This window comes from Chelonia mydas, chromosome 1 (assembly GCF_015237465.2).
Source record: "Chelonia mydas isolate rCheMyd1 chromosome 1, rCheMyd1.pri.v2, whole genome shotgun sequence".
Taxonomy (NCBI): Eukaryota; Metazoa; Chordata; order Testudines; family Cheloniidae; genus Chelonia; species Chelonia mydas.
The window spans coordinates 76,329,640-76,348,853 of NC_057849.1; the positions used below are offsets into that span (position 1 = coordinate 76,329,640).

The window sequence follows — 19,214 nt, forward strand, 5'->3', positions numbered from 1 at the left end:
TGCCAACCACTTGGGCTATATGTTGAGTTTGTTGGGGTGCTGGAACAATTTGTATAGTGTGTGGGGGGAGGGGAGAACTAGGAGCCATTGAACCAAACAGTAAACCCTGTATATGGTGGAAACCACTTCAAGCCAGGGGGTGCGGCAGCACCTCCAGAACCCCTAGTTCCAGCACCTATGGACCCCGATCTCTTCTTCCTCCCTCCCCCACTTTCAAGAGAGGCTCTCTGCCTATGGCATTCCCTGTGCATTCTGTGCTGCTGATGCTTTGGTCACAAAGTGGGCCTGGGCCTTGCCCTAGATTACAATAATCATATTCAATTATTATTTTGGCAAGCTGCCAAAGTTTTCCTGGGGAACACAAATAAGAGAAGGGAAATAATTTTCAAAAGTTTATATCTCAGCCATACCAAATGAAATTTCAAAGGACCGCCCCCCCCCCAAAAGGCACTCCTCTGGATCCATGGCATTCTCCCTGCCAAATTATAAAGGCTTGCTTGAAATAGCAAGGTGTTAGTGCTTCTTAAATAAAAGTTTCCAAGAATGTTTTATAATGGAAAGTGTTAGCCTAAATATAGGAGTTGCTCCCAGCTCCCCTAGAGTGATAAAATCACAATGAAATTATAAGAACAGTAACTAATAATCTTGTTTTTCAAATTAGTCTATATTTGGGAACTGAGTGGGGTAAATATCATTGCATCCCATAAAGGTATCAAGTCATGTTTCCTAGCATGCAATTTCATATGTTGTTCAATTACAATTTAAAATACACCAGTGCATGAGAATAATTCTTTAAAATACCTCCCCTACATTAATACTAAATATCCAACATATTACGAAGAAAACAAAAACATACGATGTCTTAATTCTGTGAGTTGCTGAGCTAGTTCTGTAAACTGCTGGATACCCTCAATTCCAAGGGCATTCAACATTCATAGGATCAATTCCCATCTTAAACTAGTATGTTTACTAGGGCCATCAGGAAAAAAGGTAAATTCAAAGTCTAACATAACATTATGGTATAAAAATCTCTTACTAGTTACAGTTAGCATCCTCTCAATCAACTACTGTGATGTCTCTACAATACATACATAGCTGCTGTAGCCATTTTTCTTTAGTTTACTGAAGTAATCTGGCAGCCACTGTAGAATGAGCTGATAAAGTGGATCAAAAATTGAATTGAATTTAACAACCCCTGGATTTCTCACTGAAGGGTAGATTATTCTAGAAACTGAAAGATTATAAAAGCATATGTATCACTATGGCTGTATTTAAAATAACTGCACATAAATAAACAGGTTTCTAAAGGATCTCAGCCAGTCCAAAGTCAAAGTAACTGTTAAAACTGAGCACCTCTTTTGCAATCATGATCTCTAGGTCCTGTGACGGGTCAAGGCCAGCTGGCTATAGAAAAGTAGTGGGAGATAGATATATTAGCTCCAGGCTACACAAATCCCTGGTACCAGGTTAAGTGAAATGGAAGCTGCTCCAGGTCAATTAAGACACCTGGGGCCAATTAAGAACTTTCCAGAAGGCAGGGAGAATGCTAGGTTGATTGGGACACCTGAAGCCAATCAGGGGATGGCTGAAACTAGTTAAAAGCCTCCCAGCCAGTCAGGTGGGTGTGCATGTCAGGAGCTGTGGAAGGAAGTTGTGCTGTTGGAGAGGCTGAGTAGTACACACCATATCAGGCACAAGGAAGGAGGCCCTGAGGTAAGGGTGAAGTGGAGCTTGAGGAAGTGAGGGCTGCTGTGGGGGAAGTAGCCCAGGGAAATTGTACATGTCATGTTTCTAAAAGGTCAGCTACCATAGCTGATACTATTAGGGTCCCTGGGCTGGAGCCTGGAGTAGAAGGTGGGCCCAGGCTCCCCCCGGACCTTTGCCCCCGGATTAATCACTGAGACTGGGAGACAACAGAGACTGTGCAAGGAAGGATAACTTCTCCTCATCTCCCTTGCTGGCTTATGATGAAAATGGCTCAGTAGACTGTGACCCTTGTCTCTAGAGAAAGAAGGGTTACATGGAGGGTCACAGTGAGCCTCTGAGGCTAGTGAAATCCACCAGGAAATGCAGGACCCATGGAGGCAAGGACAGAGCTTTGTCACAGTCCATAGAGAAAGGCCAGTTCCTAGCAAGACCTGTTCATTCCTTCTTACGTGTTACAAAATCAGCTATAGAATAAAAGTTGCACCTAATGCAGGCCTTGGTACTTACATTGCAAGCTGAAGTTAATTTCCTAATCTTTTTTCACTGCATCATGTCAGAGGTTATAAGTACAAAAGGGAAAAATTCCTGTTACTCCAGTTCTTAACAATCTGAACTGTAAGTCAAAATAACTTATTTTCCTTTAATGTATTTCTCAGGGTCTCTTGTGGGGAACAACGGTAACCTTTAATAGAAAAGTTGTTTCTCCTTTTTTAATGACACAATCTATAAGTAGTTCTGTCGCACTATTTTATATTCATTGTTAACAGCGGGGCAGCAGCACTGTGATGCAACTGTTAAGACTTTCAGCATTTTCATGATAAACGTGTTTTCAAGAAGTTATAATTTGGCCATGAAAAAACTCATTGAAGGTGCAAGCTGCCCTGCAGTGACATGACACTGCATGTCTTAAGTACCAAACTCAGGACAGAATGTTAGGGAAAATAGGCACAACCCCCAAATTGGTTGAGACTTCAATATTTGAATTTCACCAACCATTTATTAAGTGTAAACTCCTCAGGCACTGTGACAGCCTTAACACAGAGTCACAGATAGTCCCCTTGGGTACTTTGATATGCCTTGCCACCAAGGTAAGCTTACCTTTGTGATAGATGGTCACTTACACCAAGGATCACAGCAATATTCAGGTTACTCCGAGTCCCAAATGATTAGTCTCTTACCCCACATCAATTGTGCTTTAGATCTCACCCAAAGGCAACACTTATAGGCAATGCAAAATAAACTATCTAAATATTTATTATATCGGAAAAGGAAATGAGAATTATTTACAAGATAAAAGTACATAAACATTAATACACAAAAATGAGTTCTAATCTTAAATTTCAAAAAGTATTAGAAGCTTCTACGATTACCAGTCTCTGTATTTCCTTTAGGACTAACCAGGCTAAGTACTGGGGATCTTTTGCTTATGCATAATAATCCTTGCCCCCACCTCCCAAGAGTCCAAGCAACATAAAGATACAGTTCCTTCTTCCTCCTTCTGCTTTGAGCTTCAAACTCAGCAGATGGGAAGAATTCACTTGCAAGACTCATTTTCATGGGGGAGGAAGAGGAGAGTAAATAAAGTATTTTGTCTTTTTTAAAGTTCCAATCTAGTCTGTCTGGTGTCGATGGGCCTTCCTTGTTGGGCAGGACGTAACACCTTCTGTTGGAGATCAGCATTTGACACTAGTAATGTCTCTCTCCTGTCTGGTGATTTACACAGTTACAGAGGCTTACAATGCAAACACTCAAATATTACCTTACAGTATGGGATACAGATGTTATAAGTGAGTTTAATGCATGCAGCAACTCACAAGCATTCCATAAAGTATAAATGCTAAACACATTTCTTATCATTCTAATACCTATCTTAACAATGCTAACACACAAACCGATTCCAGCTATGGATTTCTCAGAGGCATACCTCAGCCTGAGCTGGCACTTGATTTACCACTATCACAGGGGGCTATATTTGATCACACTTTTTAGATAAAACCGGTCTTGGACTCTACCGGACAGTCCTACTTGAGTACTGCATAAACAAGAATAGCAAGTGTTGAAACATAAGCTCTGTGGCTTGTAAGAATTTATTTTACAAATTTTGAAAGATGTTATATCACGCTTTAAGGGCCCAATCATATTTCCACTAATGTCTATGGAAGTTTTGTCTCCAAATCCACTTAGAGCTGGACTGAGCGCTTAGTTACATGAGTTTATATAGAAACAAAGGTGGACCAACTTAGCGGAAACAGAGGTAATCAGCAAAGGTTTTCTTCAAAGGCTAATGCTTATAAATAGAAATCAAAATAAGGTAACAGAAAAAACAAAACAAACAGAAAAATTCCCCCACCTTGAGGTTCAAACCGATTCTATTAATCAAGGTGTGAAGTCATGACTGTTTCCTCAGCCTTCCAAATTATAGTCTTTTCCACAAGTACAGTCCAAAGGAGGAGAGAAGCAGAGCTAGGACTACCCCTTGTTCACCAATAAAGGCAGTGCTTACTGACTTCAGCCATATTTTATCACTGATGACTCACTGAAAAACTGAAATCTAATACCTTACAATCTATTACTATTTAGTGTGGATCTTTGCTATAAAAAAAATAAAATAAAAATGACAAATTATATTTCATTCACAAAGGTGACTCCTGCACATATGCAGAAGATTAGCTTTTCTGGTCAAAATTTTGAAGGTGTTTTTATCACATATTCATGGATCTCCCAATAGCTTGTGGATGTTAATGCATAACAAGGGTAGAGGAAATCAGCTTGAATCCTTTCTTGTTTGCAATTTGAAACTGCTATATGGATCTGCCTGTGAAAGGGGTTTCCAGATCTGCAATGCTCATGAAAAATGATCAGCCTTCGATCATTAATTAGACCTGTATCTGGGGCTAGATTTAAATATCTGGTGCTAGTTCAAGGTGCAGACCTTTCAAATGGCCACACAGCTTAGGCGCCTCAGTTATTTCCTAACCTGAATTTAGATGGGCCCACATAATCTGGAGAGTATTTACACATGGGACACAACAAGGAATCTGAAAAATTCTTCTATGTTGGCTTATTCCAATTTTTTCCAAAAGTGTCATATGCAAAATATAGCAATCATCTGCTTAAACTGTCCATTGGGTCATGAATGTTGAATTCAGGATGTAAACTGTAAGACAAAACAGAAGAAACTGCAGCATGTTTGGCACGTTCCCTACATGCCAGCAAAGTGAAGCCTTGGGTCTTTCTTGGCTGAAGCATATTTCATTCCATTGCTACTTCCTTATAGCATGACACTACTAAAAAGCAAATCTTCAATCTCTCATCTACTTCCTTGCTGTATATAACACATAGCACAAAATGTTGCAATCTTATTAAATTACCATTCTGCTAGGCTTCAAAAACTTGAATTTTACCCATACTTTTTCTGCTTCTCAATATATCCACCCTGAATAATGGGTGAACACTTTTTTACCTAGGAGAATAGTAGGGAGAGGGGCGTCTATGGCAGCCTCAGTCAATCAAGAATATAAACGTAATGAAATTTGTGATCTTGGAATATATCCCCGTTTCCAATCAACCATTCCTTATCCATAACCACCACCAAAATGAATCATATCAAATACCACAGATATAGTCCCAGTTAAGAAGTAGGAAAAAAAACCTGATCCAAAATGAAAAACAAAAAAGTTTTCCCCTCTCCTTTCTAGTATGGGATGTTCTGAATTGTTGGACTGAAATGAGGAAACAAAATTTACAAACGTAATTCCAGTTTCTACACTCATCTGCCAGTCCAGGAAACAGGATCTGCTCAACAATCTGATCTGAAAAGTTAGGGGCTATCATCCAGGTACTAAAAATGGAATTCTTTCAAATTCTGACCAGAGGTATAGGGTTGCCAGGTGTCCGGTTTTCAACCAGAGACTCTGGCTGAAAGGGGACTTGTACAGTGTCTGGTCAGAAGTACTGACCGGACACCAAAAGTCCGGTTGCTACCTGCAGGGTCGCCGGAACAGAGGGGGCCAAGGCACCACCTACCACAGCGTGTGTGACTGGAGTGAACTCTTGCAGAGAGCTGGGGGCAGTATGGCTGTGAGTCGATCCATGCCGCAGGACTGTGCATCCTATTTTCCACCCTCCTCACTGCTCCCCGGCTCTCCACCCTGCACCCCGCCCACTGCAGAAACACCGCATTTTTGTGGAAAGCTGCTCCAGGGGTTCTGAGACATGCTGGACTGGCACCAGAGCTGCAACCTGAGCTGGGAATCCCATGCGGGATGGCCGCTTCTCCCCAGGGGAGAGGCGACTTTGCAGCACCACCTCCCGCTTTACCTCCCTTCCTGTGCCACTCGGATGGGGGCTTGGCCTGACCGAGGAGGGTGGGGAAGCAGCGCCCTTAAACCTTAGAGCATGCAGCTCATTGCAGAGCCTGGCCTCTAGCTCGTGCACAGCGTGGGGAGGGAAGGGCACTTCCCCCAGCCTGGCCCAGCTCACCCAGACAGACAGACTGACAACATGACCTTCCCTTCCTCCCCACAATCAATGCCTGCGAATGCCACCGCCAGCCTGGCCCGGGACATGGGGTCGGGGGGCATCAGGTCACCAATCCGCACCAGCCCCTTCTCAGCCAGGGCTGACTCCTACCTGCATCTTGTGGGAAGGCTTTGCTTCAGCTCACCTGAGCGAGCGAGCAGGGTGGGGGGAGCGAGCAAGACGGGGGCAAGGTGCTGTCATGTCCAGTTTTAAGAAATTGGAAAGTTGGCAACCCTACAGAAGTAGCCTTCATCTGTAGCAGCAAAAAGCATCCAAACTAGTATTTTGAGGTGGAATACAAAGACAAGTCTGCTACTCAATATGTGTCTCTCAGTCCAAGAAGTAAAAACTGCTTGAATACCATCCTAATCTGAATGGGGAACACTATTCCTTCCATTTAATAATCTCTTCTCACATACCCACAAACCTAGTCAGCTAAGGTATGTTTCTGAGGCCTTAAGACTCCTTTATTATCTCTATTACAGAACAGACATACTGGCAAGAAAATGGCATTGAGTTTATTTACACTTCCCCCCCCCCCCCCGCAATTTTAGTTGGGGCAAAGAAGGAGAATATCTTGCAATTGATTACATTGTCACTGACTGACAAAAGCAGAAACAGTGAAAGACTCCCCCCACCCCCGGCCCAGATCATTAAGTAAGGGAGTTACACAATAAAACAGCCAACTGCCCGCAGTCAGACAAAACGTTAAGGCTACCAGAAATAAAATATGAATAGAAGCCCAAAAAAGGACCTACAGACCATGGGCTTATTAGGTGATTTGTATAAATATTTTTGAACCCAAAACTTAATGTTTAGCTGAGAATGATCGTTCAAAACTGTAAAACCTAACAGCACTTTAAAGAATCTCAGAACTAGAGGGATGGTATCTTCTAAGTCACCTAGAACTCTCCTTCTCCCACTTTCCTTGCAAAACGGTAGCTCAAAGGGCAGAAATGCAAACTTTCAGAACACTAAGAATCGGTCCCTATTCCTAACCTTGCTATAAAAATCCAAGATGTTTCTGGGATTTATTTTCCTAAGTGTAGAACACTGGGGGGTCGGGGCAGAACAGCCCTGTAATACTATCGACTTCATAGAGCTTAACAAATTTATTATTTTTCTGGGAAACCTAACCATACCAATCTCAGCATCGCAGCCTCAAATACCAAGCCACAAAGACTGACGTTTTGGATCTCTTTGTAGTACTTTTCTTTGACTGAAGACATCAGAGGCTACTGGAAAGCGAAAAGGATCACTGATGGCTAACCAAATGAGCTCCATGAGCCATGGTCTTTGAAGCCAAAAGAATAGGACTGGTCCACACCTACAACTCAAGTTGACCTCACTACATCGCTCAGGGCTGTGGAAAAGTTCGAACCCTATGTGACACAATTAGATTGACCTAGCCCCTAGTGTAGACACAACTAGGTGGATGGAAGAATTCTTCTTCTATGTACCACCTGTTTGTACCTATATTGATGGAAAAAACCTTCCATTGATGTAAAAAACTTTTACAGTGACAGAGTTGCAGCTCTATAGCTGCTGTAGGGCAGACATGCTCTAAAAATAGAATAAGCTAAGCATTGTCCTCTTCTACTGTACAGATTAATTAGTAATGGAAGAACTGGCTGGTAATACCAAAAAGAGACCTTGTTTCTACTGTACTAGGAAAGCATCTACCGGTAAAAACATTGAACTTTTCATGCTCTACTATAGCCTTCAATATACATTTCTGTTCCACTAAAGTAAACAATGTAGACACTTGCATCTGCAGCATCTTTGGGCACCAAAGTCTATTTAAAAGCCATCATCAAATGTTTCAGAGGCCTTTCTTGAGTCCTAATATTTGCAGTGAGACCTTAACAACAGTAAATACTTGTAAGAAAGATGAATATATCCAGCCATCATCCTAGTGGGTCCATCTATGGGGAGGACAATTGACCGTTATTCTGCCTCTTTGGCTTAACTGCTGGGATAACTTTTTCACCTGAACTGGTCTGTGTATAGATCAATTTCTGGGAACAGAAGGATGCCCTTAAAATGCCCTTTCTTGGCCAAAACTCATTCCTGCAAAACCATAGGAGAAACTTAACGTATTCCAGGAAAAGCTTAAGTAAGCAGATAGGCCTTGCAACATGCTCAACAAATTCTGACTGTTAAACTGAGGGAAGTGAATTCCAGAACTGAGGATCCCCTCCATTCAAATGCCTTCAACAAACTAGAATTCAGATCTAAGATCTGAACCTATTAGCAAATCTAATTAGCAGATCTATTAGCAAAAGCATTTTAGCTGATCTAAACCAGTGGTTCTGAACCAGGGCCCCTGGGGGGCTATGAGCAGATTCCAGGGGGGCCACCAAGCAGTGCCAGCATGAGACAATCTGGGGCCCAGGGCACAAAGCCAAAGCCCCACTGCATGTGGTTGAAGCCTGGGCCTCTGAGCCCCACCACTCGGGGCAGAAGCCGAAGCCTAAGAAATGTAGCTTCGTGGAGGCCCCTGTATCATGGGGCCTTGAGCAACTGCCCTGTTTGCAATTCCTAATGCTGGCTCTGGCTTTTATATGGAGAAAAACAGTTGTTGTGACACAGGTGGGCCGTGGAGTTTTTATAGCATGTTGTGGGGGCCTCAGAAGGAAAAAGGTTGAGAACCTCTGATCTAAACTACCAGGAAGGTACAAGAAAGAGAAATTTCTAAGATAGTCATGGAGAGCTTCAGAACATAAAAGACCGGCACTTTTTTCATCCATCACTGGTTTTCCATTTCCAAATATGAAATGTCTGAGCATGCCTTGAAGTCACAGATTCAAATGCAAAAATCACTGAGTTGTTGCAGTCATGCACGTATACATATGCTGACTAAAATTCCTTCAGAGTTTGTTTTGAAAGTGATGTTAGAATGTGCCATCACTGAACAAAAACATAAAAAGCTGACATGACACTTCAGCCATAATTGCTCCCATTATGTCTATATACTATAGGCCTCTCTGCTCAGTGCATGATGCTGCACAACATTTATTAGTAGGCATCCAGGTAAAACAAGAGAAGTTATGGCAGATATCCCAGCTGCAACTTTAAATCTGTTTTAATGCATCTTCATATGTGATTAAAATTTTCTCTCTTAAATCTGAGATTTTCAAAATGCATATGAAATGATATTTAAAACCAGTCAGCCACTGATGTGTTGTATTAAATCTAGCTATAATCTATAAAACACCATTAAAAATGGGTCAGGAAATTAAGAGATCACAATTTTTTATTTATTTATTGGCATATCAGTTATCTCAAGAAGTCTAGCTTATTTGCCCTAGGTAATTATACTGTCTATAATATGTAGCATTCTAAGTACAATGTAATTTCTACATATTAGGTCATATAAAACTTGTATAGCAGTCTCAGGGGAATAAAGTGGGGGAGGGTAAGCCAGCTTATTGTTTGTTCTGTTTACCATGCATGGTAAATTGACAATACTTAAACACTTTTTTTCTTAATCTGAGTCTTTTCTTCTTGGACTAAGGAATTTTCTCCGTCACAGAGTAATAGAGCTTGAAAACTCCAGCATCAGCAGGGAAGGCAGGCACTCCTTAGCCAGCCACTGTGTGAGAGAGAAAATGCAATTAAGGCTCCCACCAGGGACAGAGAACTAAACAAAACCTGCATCTTCACACAAGAGCCTTTTTCTTCAATGTGAAGTACAAGGCCTCAAATCTTGTTGGTGAGATGCTAGCATTTAAGACAACACACTTTCAGATTTTCTCACAGCGGATCAAAGTAAATAATGCAAGGGCAGCAAACAAAAGGGAAAACTTCAGTGCGCTTACATTAAAAAGAGATTACAGGGGCCTTACAAGTGACTGAAGGAATAGATGACATTTTCAGAAACATAAAACTAAGATCTTTAAGCACAGCTTGCACAATGATGCAAATCTAGCTCACTGACACTTTAGCAAGGGAGACATGTAAGCAAATTACTACTTCACATATATAATGCAAAAAAAATCATTATTTCTAACTCACTTATTTTTAATGTTCATATGCTCACTGCTGCTCTCACTGAAGTCAGTGGTAAATTTCTTACTGACTTCATCAGGAGCAGCATCCTGCCCTAGTTTTCTCATATATCTCTGCCTTTCCCTTCCCCCGGTTTTAGTATTTACTTCACACATGTGTAGATAACGTAGATCATTAAAGTTACAAGCCTCCTCAATATACTATTTGCGTATCACCCATCATACAATTCCCAGTACATGAGCTCACTACATGGGTCTGAAAGATCCTCTATCACTTCAGTTCCCCCTTTTCCCCAAGGACAGCTATCACTTGCAGAAAGTGGAAGTAGTACTTACAGAAGTAGCCTTCCTTTATATCAACAGCTAAAAATTCTTCTGTATTTCAAAATTAACACATACAACCTACTGTTACTTTAACTTAGGCTTTTGAGTTGGTGCTACATAGACCCTACTGTAATGGGCACATCAGAAATAACTAGCTTACCTAGATAGTTTTAAGTGACTGAGATCTATATTCTGTCCTTGTTTTCACACAAACATCTTATTATCTTTGCTGGGAATAGTGTGTGCAGAACAAAGATGGCATATGACCCTTAGTGCTAAAATATGCTACATGTTAAGAATAAAAGAGAAAGAAATCTAGAAAGTGCATGCCAATATGCTTCTGATAAAGCAATAGGATCTTTAAAAATGTTTTCGCACTGGAAATACTTGAATCAGAGTAATTTTAAAACAGCCCATACTATTTATATATATATATACACAATTTTGCACACTGTCCTCACTCAGTTGAAACTGCATGGCTGTACCCAATAGGAATGCGCAGAAGGTTAAAAATACAAGTTTAAACTCACATTGTCAGTGGCATTCTCCTTTAATGGGGACAGTTTTGAAGCCTTACAAAGATGTTACGGAGCACAGCCTCCAAACTCAGGAGAGATTAAAGGTACACAGACAAATCTGTCTGATACCTAGATTGTGAATGGTGTATTGGCTCCCCTACAGTCCTACCTTGTGTCTCATTTGCAGAATGGCTCACAGAAGACAGACACCCACATTTGTTGCCTACCTTGCAAAAACTGGAAGTTAATTCTGCTTGAGGCTTTAACACTAGTTTCTACCTAACTTGTCCCAATGAGATCTGGGAACATACTCTGCAGATCAGCTGATCCTCTGCTCTAATCAATCCTACCCCCAGCTCACTCAAATTACCCAGCTGTTATGAGTTGGTGCAGCAAAAGATGCCACTTAGGTTCTACTCTCCCATTCCACAGGTTTAGGGATCTCTCTGCTATCCCTCCTCCCACAAATACACACAGTTTTCCTTCCTCCATGTTTCACAGTGAATGGAATCATTTGGCCCATGGTGAATTTGGAACTGAACTAAGTTTATAGTGGTTGTAATAGTGAAAAAAGAATACTTCCTACTGTGTTTACTTCAAGTTTCTCTTGTTATGGAAAAAGCAATAAAATATAATATTTAATAAAATAAAATAATATTATGATCTATAATGATTAGAGTCCACGTAGTGCAATCCTTTCTTAGGGAAAATTGTTCAAATAAATGAATGTTTAGTCTGGTTAAGGACTTAATAAAGACTGCAGGATTTTGTCCTGCTGTATGCACCTTTAAAGACAGACAGTCCTTCAGGCATAAACCCTTTCATCTATAGCACATTTTCTTTCTATTCATGTGAATTCACAAAGGAAGAATTATTATAATTAGATTATGTAGTATAAAACACAAAATTAACTGATTATCAATAAAAATTAAAAATAGTTATAAAAAGAATCAATTATAGAGCTATACTTTAATATGCTTACATACGCAATACAAGATGGAAAAAGTATTGTAACTTATCCTGAAAGAGCCCCCACTTTGTTGCTAAACTGTAATTGCTACAGACCACTATTTCAGAAGACATTTCAAATATTGATTTACAATGTTTGTGTCTCAAATATTTCAATTCACTCAACTAAAAACCCACTCAGAAAAATTCATTTTCAAGGAATCAAATCAATGCTGGATAATGTGAGTGAATGACACTAATTCCTATTTTAACTGCACTAATGAAAGAAGATAAATATTATATATTACTTATTAAAACTTTGTTTAGAAAATCAAACCAGCAAAAAAATCAGTAGGGATTCAGTTAAACAAATATAATATTTTACCTGGTGTCATTATAGTAATTTAAGTTAAATTCCTAACAATTCATACATCCACTTATTTTTATCTCCTACAGTTATTTTATCTTGTTTGCTAAATATATATTTTTAGTCCATTTCAATTACTGTGCATTCAATCAAGAAAGCAACTGGAAAGCATAATGTGAAAACTGGTAAATGCAAGGAGGATGAAATTGATATTGCTGAGGTTCTTTATTTGAATGAATATGAGCATTACAAGTTACTCTACTGTGGTTTCCAACTTAGAAATCCCTATATAAAAATCCCACTAAGATTAATCCAAGTTATTGTAAGTGAATTTACAGTGTGCAATTGCACCGATTTCTGAAACTGTTGCATGTGGGCAGACTTGCCACAACATATGGTGTTATCCAAAAGCAACTGAGATTTGCACTCTGTGGTATACAACATGATTAAGAATAAAAACCAAAAATATTATATTTTAAATTTTCAGCATCTAAAAATGCACAGTTGTAAAGCAAAGTTATAATTGTATAAAGGCACACAGACTATAGTGTTAAATGTATTTTTAACCCATTACTTCTGTTCTTTTTTGACATACACTCTTTCATGTTATGTGAGTGATTGCTTATGCAATAAGCCTGGGAAAAATGTAAATTGTATTTCCTCATGGTAAATTGCAACTGAATTAGACTACTGGGCAGACATAAACAATGCAATCAAATTCCCTGGCTTTTTTTAATTGAGCCTCTATTTGACTTAGTATACATTGGAAAACAAAAAAATTGTGTTTCTCAGTGTCTGTGACATTGCAGGCCATGAGAGATTCAGTGTCAGTGCCGGCATACAAATTTATTAGTCTATAAAATTTGACATTCTCTTATTTATTCACAGAAAGGACAAATACAATATTTTTTCATACTTACTAGAAATATCTGGGAATGTTTATATGCTGCTCCATCTGGAGGATGCAAATAGTCGAGGCTGCTTTACAATTCAGCAGGCTAAGGCCTGCTGAAGGATAACAAATGACTTCATGGTGAAACAGCTATTGAAATTCTTTCAGTACGTGATATTAAAAACAACTGAACAAACAGAGATAAGGGGCAAATAGGATTTGAAACAGACCTTTTTTTTTAAACCAGTGTAAAAGAAAAACAAATGGAGCTCCTAGCTGAAGCTATACCTTCTAGTCATTTCTGTAGATTGGTTTGCTTTCGTACTCAGATCTCTCAAAAAGTGATAGGGGCTGGCCTGGGTTCAGCGGCCCAGATTTAGAAACAATGACAGAAGTCTCTTTCTGGACTGATGTTTGATTTCTGAGGATGGGAAGGAAGGACAACTTCACTATTCTTGTAGAAAATCTTACAAAGTGGCATCTTCCTGGCTTTGGAGAAAAACTGTTTCCTCTGCCAGGTGTGGAAGGCCCAAGGAGAACAGTGGGATAAAGATAAACAGTAATGAAGGTATAAGGTGCAAATTATGTACCTATCTCAATTCTGAGTCAATAATCAAATTCCTAACTTACTTTGCAAATTAAGTTGTACCAATAGGAACTTCTGTTGAATGATCAGGACAGCAAAGATTACTTTGTGGTCTGATAATTTATCTTTTCTATTTTTGATTAAGCAATGAATGTAATTAGTTTGTTACTCTCATTTTACTCCCTTTTGATAAAACAAAAAACTCAAATACAGCATATAAAGGCAATATAACAATAGGTTGATTAACATGAATTCATATGAACAAAGAATTCACCATACCATTTCAGACCACAAATCTATCAAGTAAAGTATCAGACGTTAAGCCCAAGCAAATCCAACACTTCAGAGAAAAACTCACAGTACAGAGGGTCGGTTGTGCAATGTTGTACATGGGAAAAATTCCTCCCAGAACCCTAATCATTATGATTTTACACCCTGAAGCATGAGATTGCTTTATTTTAGCATACATGACCATTCATGTTATTAATGGTCACAGAATTATCGAGCCCTTTAAAAAACCCTGCCATTGTATTTGATGTAATGACCTCCTGCATCAGGGAATTCCACAGGTTGACAACACACTATTTTTGAACACCTGATTCACATTGGTGTGCAATTCCTCATACAAATAGTTCCAGTGGAGCTGCTCGTGTGAGGAACTGCTCTCCATCATAAGTAAGAGGTTCACAATCTGGCCCTATGTAAAGTAGTATTTTCTGTTATTTCTTCTATATTTGTCAGCCATTAATGTTATTGATCATGTCTTTGCTCTTGTATTATGGGACAGAAGGAACTCATCAGTTTTCACAACACCTAAAATGTTTTTTAATAAAACTGATGAATTTGGATTATGTCAGTTAAGGATGTGATTTTTTGCCAAAGTTATACTAGTAAAAGACCTGCTGTAGACAGCTTTATTTATACAAATATAGTCAAATAGGTACAACTTTCAAGTGTAGATGAGTCCCTTGTTTTACCAGACCTGTGCACTGACACAAGGTTTAGTTTTTAGTGCATTTATTTCTAATACTATTTCTTATAAAATAGGGAGTCATCATCTACCCATAAAAAGTCTTAGCTATCAATAATAAACAATTTCTTCTCAATTTAAATATTCCTTTTTTAAATATGTGAAACTCTTACATGTTTAGCAAAACACAGGACACCTCAATACATTTCCTCCTCAAGATTTAAAAGATTTAGGTTTAAAAAACAAAACATTAAACCTACTGATACTATAAGCATCTGCATCTTCAACGAACTATTGCTTATGGGGAGGAGTATTCAATGTTATTCAGATTGGCTAGCAGTAGGGCTAACAGCATCCCTATAAACTTCCTAGCCCTTGTAATTTCCACCAGAGATCCAACAGCATGTTCCAGTGTAACAATCTAAGGTTGCTATAATTCCCTCAAGCAAAAGACATTCCACATTCCCCAGGGCATAGATGTTCAACAAAGTGACTTGCTTAGCAAGTGCACATTCCAGGAAACATTAAAATTTCAACCTAATTAGAAAGAAATCAGATTAATTAATTAAATATTCACTTAAATGGACATTAAACTTTTAGATGGAAGGCAAAATACTACCACATTAGGTCTTGTCTACACACAAACTTGCATCAGTTTAACTAAAGGTGTGTTGTTGTTGTTTTCAACATGAATTTAGTTAAACTGGTGCAAGTTTACCAAAACAAGCCACTCTTAAAATGAAATAAGAGCATGCCCATGCAAACTTGCAACCATTTAACTTAACAGACATACAAACATGCCTGTAGTAAAACTGATGCAAGTTTGTGTGCGGACAAGGTTTAACTCTGAAACTACATGTTAAATCAATGACTTCTACCCAAGATGTTCAGATATAATGAACACAGATGCAAGTATAAAAATCCTCAACAGCTAAACATACTACAAATCCTACTGGTATATGTTTTCTGCCCAATATAAAATATTTTATGTTCATGAAAATCGCATTTAGCAAATGTAGACAGTTTCTATTTGAAATGTTTATGATTTTATAGATTTTTTTTTTCCTTTGGGGGAGGGAATTTTGACGTAGACACTTAATTGCAGCTAGTTTCAATACCTTTAAAAGCCATGCAATGCACTCTCTCTTTCAACTATTCAAGTGGGTTCTATTTTTCTTCCCTCGTCCCAAGAATTTTGGCATTCTAAATATTTCCAATTCAAAACACTAACGTATCAGCTTCTTGTAGGATTCAACTAACTCTAGTTGAACACAGGAAATTGAGGCCTGGCTTTTCTATTTTCTCCCTTCCTGGGAGTCTGATCAGTGTACAGCACACACTATTTACCTTAATTTAGGATATGGAGATATTATATTTTAGTCTTCCTGCATAAGCAATCATCCTAGTGTTTACTCTTTGGTATGTCCCTTTAATATACAGATTTAAAAAAACACCACCAAAGTACAACAGAAGGTTTTTATGAATAATGCTGCTATAAACTTTGGAGACTAGGGAGAAGGGAAAAAAACCAGCACATCCTAACACAGGTTGTGGACTTCTGTGTTAATCCCATTCAAGGTAACCAATATATTCACTTTGGCAAACTGAAGTTTGGATTTGGCTTCATTATAGATGTACCTTCTATCCAGCATGAAACAAGACTCAGCTTCCTTTTACTAGCCAGTAAGATACCTGAACTTGATCAGTACTTAAAGGGTCAAAATTTATTATCATTTCAGTTCATCTAATAAGTAATGTTTTTGCCGAACAAAACCAATTCCCAATAAATTCTCACTGTATTTGTGTGCTCTGATTTGATTTAGAGGCCTGTGGGGAGACACCATTTGGTAGCACAGGAACACAGAGGGGTAGGTGGTACTGAGGAAAAGTAGAGCTCATGTGCCAGAAGTGTTATTGTGTCAGGTTGATTTATTGAGTGAGCTTCACTTCACCGAATGTTCCGAGATATTTATTTCCCTAAAGGCTCTGCAAAGATATGAACAGACCTGCATCCACAGATGTCATCATTGCTCATTTTACCGAGTCATGAAATTTTCTCAACTGCAATTTGTCCATCTAAAATTGCTGTAACAGAACAATGTCAATAGTAGCTTCTACTCCCTCCCTCTACAAGATATAGTTGCCACACATCACCTTGTAACTTCACAGAGTTTAAAGAGATACAGAGAGAACAGTTTAAATGTTAAATACTTCCTCAAGTTCTACATTTGCTTATTATTCTGTTAACTAGTGGCACTGAGGTAGGATGGTATAGAGAGAGAGGAGAAAAGTAGCTGGACCCAATAAATAAGAGGTTAATATTTATATTTTAAAAAACAGGATTAGGTTAACCAAGTAAGAGAATATACAAATTGATGATAAGTTAAAAAGTGCTAGATGAACAAATTTAAATTAGAGTCTTAAAATAAGTCTTGTGACCCTGAAGTAACAGTGATCTGATCTCTACTTCTTGTTATGGAGTGTCTTAATTTGTTTTCTTCTTCTGTTTTTTGTTCTTCAGAATAATCTGACTAATAGTGCTGCCTCAAAAATACAACATATAAGAACTCAGTCTTCATTTTACTGGAAGTGACAAAGGGGAAAAAAGTCAAATTAAATTTGGCCCAATTTTTGTGTCTTGTGGAACCCCCCCAAGCCCACTGTGCACACATTTAGACATTCCTCGGTGCTTTTAGAAAACAACACAACTTAAAACCAATGCCAAAGGTATGCACAGGTTTTATGTTTTGTTTTATGGAAAAGTCTTAAAAACTTGAACTTCCTTGGGAACAAAAGTGAACCTAAGTCTGATTTCACTGCCGCAGATGAAAGGCATGCAAAAAAACAAACAGCACGGCAAATGAAAACTAAATTCAATTTTTAATTGTTTAATTTTTAATAGGTGTTATGAATAAAATAGTCCAGGAAATGTGGATGCTTTTAATACAGTAATTTTAACCTCTGTGTATCTCTTTAAGGTTTACTAAGAGCACTACCTTTTTACATGAAGATATAAGAAGTTTCTAAGATGTTGATTAGAATCAGATATAATATTATGTTTACATACTGCATGTAAATGCCTGAACTATTTTAGGAATTTTATCCAAAATAATTCAGTGTGCTACAGATTGAGGTGTATCCATGCGTGACAAATAAAGTGTATGCTGGTGTCCTATGTCAGAATATGCTGGTTTATTTAAATATGTTAATATTTCTCATTATGCCATTAACAATAACCTTCATCCATTTGTGAAAAACATTTTGCCAAGCATGCACATAAAAAATTAGCAAGTGAAGCAAAATCACCTTAATTTGCTTTGGACCAGCAAATAACCAACTAATTTGCAGAAATCCCTGCCAAGCACTCATATTAAATGCTTCATGCTTATTTTATGACCTCTGCTGCTCCTCTCCTTCCCAGGCCCTGAATCATATGATCATTAACATATTGCAAGGTCTGAAACTTTATTTTTTACATTCTTTAATTAATGCCTGTTTATAGAAGGCCATAGGACTTCAGATCCAGTTAATGAAACTTCGCTCCCCCAGGCCCCTGGAGCCCAATAGAGAGCTTTCTCCTCTGTTGTTTTAGTAGCTTTTTTCCAACTGTTTGTTTATACACACTTAATTGATCTCTTTAGTCCCAGAAGCATTCCAGAGACGCAACCTGTTCTGAGGCAAACTAAAGTTTTTTCCCCCTTCTTTATAAAAGCCCTTATTGCCCAAGGTTATCAGTTTTAATTTGAAAGTTGAAGATTCAGCTTTATTTACACTGTCTAAAAGACAAAATTGATACAGGCCCTGAAGTGTTCATTTTTACATTCATATACAGCAGAGTGGATGGCAAAGACAGACTATATATAATTATTTCAATGTAGAACTAAATAATTACTAAACGCTGCTATGTCTTGTTTTATTGCATTCAAGAAACTCAGTCTTCATAACAAGTTGAAAATAAGAACAAATCAGCCTGCCAATGCATGAAATTTTCATGGCTCTTCAATTTACATTTTACATATTCCCAATGACAAGAATTTCTATTATGCTATTCTCTTTTTTTTTCCTGCTATAATTAAATTAAAAAAGTAATTGGCTGGTGCTGCACACTGCTGCAATGTCTTAATCACATAGACAAACAGTTTTACAATAGCTTACACCATTTGCCACATGGGGCAATGACATTATTGTACCAGGCTATAAACCAGAGACAGATATCACATACCAGCTATCAACTACTGTGTTCAATCTCCTGGTGCCTGCTTGTGAAAACAGAAGGGAGAGGTACATTTAGTATTTTGATTGGCAACTCTATGTCTGAAATCTTAATTAACTACAAGTGACGAAGTCTGGCAACGTGATAGGAGGCAAGAT

At 38.4% G+C, this 19,214-nt stretch overlaps 1 protein-coding gene across 9 annotated transcripts in view; it reads right to left on the reverse strand.

Annotated features, from left to right (window-relative positions):
- The window catches only part of DACH1 (dachshund family transcription factor 1), a 464,038-nt gene that overhangs the window by 364,135 nt on the left and 80,689 nt on the right, over window positions 1-19,214 (reverse strand). The window lies entirely within an intron of this gene.